General features: G+C 34.0%; 1 long non-coding RNA gene across 1 annotated transcript in view; it reads left to right on the top strand.

The window, feature by feature from the left end:
- LOC111640831 overlaps positions 1 to 2,530 on the top strand; it is an 18,750-nt gene extending 16,220 nt beyond the window's left edge. The window contains exon 3 of the long non-coding RNA XR_002759323.1: positions 2,476 to 2,530. This is a non-coding gene — a long non-coding RNA (uncharacterized LOC111640831). The remainder of the gene's footprint in view (positions 1 to 2,475) is intronic.
- Positions 2,531 to 3,737: the final 1,207 nt, after the last annotated feature.

The following is a 3,737-nucleotide window of genomic DNA, read 5'->3' on the forward strand; positions in this document are numbered from 1 at the left end:
GCGATGAATAGATCTATGATAGAGGCAGGGTATTGAACGGTGACCAAAGGCAAAATTGGGGCTGATAAGAGGAAACATTGCGTTTAATGGTTTCCAGATGATGAGAACAATGTACAGTAAGGGCACAAAGTGTGAGATTCATAGAAAAGTTTTCCTAAGAATATTTCCAATCCTTTTCTCACACAAGAGAAAATGGGTTAGGGGGCGTTGGGTATAACTTTATGGAACAAAGGGGGCGGTGGATCGAAAAAGTTTGAGAATCACTGATCTAAAGCAAGAAATTTCTGCACATAATAATTTTAAAATTAATTTTTCAGGATATAAATTATTTTCAGATCAAAAGTTTTCGGGTAAATTAAGATTATAAATAATTTTAATATTTAGGAAAGCTCAGACTTGGTTCCTTACAATAGAAGCCCACCATACAGAAGAGAATTCTGGGTTGGTTTAGATCCCCTTATACTGTACAACACTATGTAAAATTTATTGACATAATAAAAACAAATTAAGTAAATATTTACTCTGATTACACTATGGTGTATTTACATTAAAGTTACAGATTACACAAAAATATATCTACTGAAAATTGAACACTTTCTTTTGATTTGTTGAAACAAATCAAAAGAAAGTGTTCAATTTTCAACGTCCAGCTCAGTATTTATCAAAAAAAGCCTAAGGAAGAGCCCAGAAGGGTATTGAAAACATTAGCTGAAATATTATACATATACTCTGGTTAAGATGTTCAAAGTAAGTTATTTTTAGTACATTCCAGTGTGTGGAGAAGAATAAAGTACTTAAAGTATTATTGTATTTAGCAAGTCTATGAGGGGGACCCAAAAAAAAAAAAAAGACGAACTGAGAATGCGCTGCCATTCGTAGACGTAGTAGAGAGTTTTCCAGCTAGATGGGGTTAGTAGAGACCTTCACAAAACAGCTGTGCAGATGGCGTCAGTTTGTAAGTTTACATTTGAGTGTAGTGTTGTGCTTCTCATACTGTTATTTTGTTCTGCCTGCAAAGTTGTTATGGCGAATTTAAAAGAACAAAGAGTGTGTTTGAAATTTTGTTTCCTGCTTGAAAAATTGGCAATAGAAGCTTACCAAATGTTGCAACAGACTTTTAAAGAGGATGTTATGAGCTGCATGCAAGTTTTCAAGTGGTTTGGGGTGCTTTAAATGTGGTGAGATGAGTGTTGAAGACCATGCTTGTTCTGGATGTCAGGAATTTGTTCCCCCTGGCCAGACTGTTATGTGGTAACCAGCACTTTTATTTGGAAGATATAAGAAGTCTGTGAGAGGATGTGCGAAGGAAACGCCCGGAACTTTGGCAATCAGGTGACTGGTTCATTCATCACAACAACATGCCCCTGCACACACGGCCTTATGGTGACCCATTATTTGGCCTCTCAGGGATGGCCTGTCATTCCCCACCCTCCGTATTCACCAGACCTAGCCCATGTGACTTTTTTCTGTTTTCGAGAATAAAGAAAAATCTAAAAGGGAAGCGTTTTGGTGATGTGGAGGCAGTTTCGCTAAGGGCACTGGATGATATCAATGTTGAAGAGTTCCAGAGATGCTTCAAACAGTGGGGAAAAAGGCTTGACAAGTGAATCGCATCTAACGGAGAGTACTTTGAAGGTGACTGAAGAAATTTTGTAAAAATGTTAATAAACAAAGTTTTTATACAAAAAATCCGTTTTTTTTTTTTTTTTTTTTTTTGGGTCGCCCCACGTATAATCATCACTAGCAACTGATGTTGATGCTGAAGTAGTAGTAGACTGTATAGATGCAAAAAAGTAACACTTTGTTTTGAGCAAATTTTTACACAAAATTTTATTAGAAAAGAGTAGCAGACAATAAAAAATAAATGGCATAAGTCATTCAAAATGTGCAGAATTGATTACTTTTTACCCAATCTGGCAACACTATAGTGGCAAATGACTGGAGGTGGCAACTAGACTCAGTTGAGTCTTTGCTGCTGAATGTTCTGAACAATCAAGAATTCTGGATTATCAAGGTTTTACTGTAATTACTGTATAAAAATTTAATTATTTTTGACTTTTTGTATTTTATATTAGACTGTAGATTAATCTGTATCTTAATTGCCATTATTTATTAAAAACTTAAACCTTAATACATTTGAAATAGGTTAGGATAGTAAAAACAGTGGTGAGTATACCATAAATAGTTAAACACGTAATGTCATATCTTTCAAATCTTTGAATAGATAACGGTCAGTCCAGTGGTTCACTTGTTTGTCACTGGCTAGTTATGTAGTGTAAATCAGCATTAATTCATGAATGGAATAATTGGCATATAACTGCCTCATTGAATTAACTTGCACCCTCTTTCAAACAAAGACAATCCACAGGTTATCTGCCTGAAATTATAATAATTATATAATTTTAATTTGACTGTTGAAGTTATTGAAAATTTATTTATTTCAAAAGCATGTTCTAACAATACTATTTGTTTTAGATTCTAGAAAGCTGTCAAAAATCACAAAACTTAAAGCATCAAATTCTTACATGTGAGTAAATTATGTTTATTTATTTATATATNAAAAAATAAAATAAGAAACTTTTAAAAATTCATAGAAAAAACAAAAAAATATTCAAAAATAATTTAATGAGATTTCTGCTGCTGAATATTCTCAACTAATTTGTTAATTCTTGGTTCAATTGTATATAATGCTTTCTGCATGCAGACATCTAATCGCAATCGATTGCAGTTTTTTGTTTTTATATCCACTATAGTTGAAAACCCTTTTTCACTCAAATATACATAAATTCTGAATAATTTCATGGCCCCTGACAAACTTCTTATGGACCCCCAGGGGTCACAGCCCCCTTGTTAAGAAACACTGCTCTAACTGATGGTAATACAGCTGCAATAAAAGTTGCTATAACAATAAATTCAGAAGCGGATAGATTTGAGTCAGAGGGGAATAAAAAGGAGTCTTATTTTCAGAGTATAGATATAGATAGAATTTCCAGTTCTGAAGATAAGAGTAGAAATAAATATGCAGGTGAATTTGAAGGAATAGTAACCTACACTACTATTTACTTGAGTCATTGCTCTCATACATTTCCTTTACAAGTCTTACATGCTTTTGAGATTTTGATGGAGATCCCTTTATCCTCATATATCTCTATACTTCTTGTCTAGACACCCTGTTGTACACTTTCTCTAGGTCTGTGAATATTATGGGCAGTTCTGCCTGTATATCTATCTTTCCATCAGCTGGTTTAGAGCAAAGATCACATCTGTTGTTCCTCTTCCTGGCATGAAATCAAACTATTCCTTGCCTAAGCTGTCTCTTATCATGAAACCAAACTACTCCTCAGCTACAGCCAGATTTTACAAATCTGGATAATTCAAATTTTTTTGAATGATCTGGCAGATTTATAAAATTTTGTAAATTTTAATTAACAAAGAGTAAAAGCTTTAACTTTTAGTGATTTAACATGAGCATAGAAAGCAATGGGAAACTACTATGCTTTATTACTAACATAACAATCTCTCTAGTAAGATGAGCACAAGTAGAAATAGAGAGAAGAATGACATTGGGGTTGCAACAATTTTCAACTGCAACACCTTTCCCTGTAAGGGGAAGAAGGGAGCTCCCAAGATCATCAGCCTGCAAAATCCCCCAAAGAGACTTTTGAGAATTGGAACTTGGAACATGAGGACTAACAAAGGGCAGAAAACTGGGAAATCTGAAGAATGAGATGAAAATA

This window comes from Centruroides sculpturatus, unplaced genomic scaffold (genome assembly GCF_000671375.1).
Source record: "Centruroides sculpturatus isolate CEXI.00-Female unplaced genomic scaffold, Cexi_2.0 scaffold1123, whole genome shotgun sequence".
NCBI lineage: Eukaryota > Metazoa > Arthropoda > Arachnida > Scorpiones > Buthidae > Centruroides > Centruroides sculpturatus.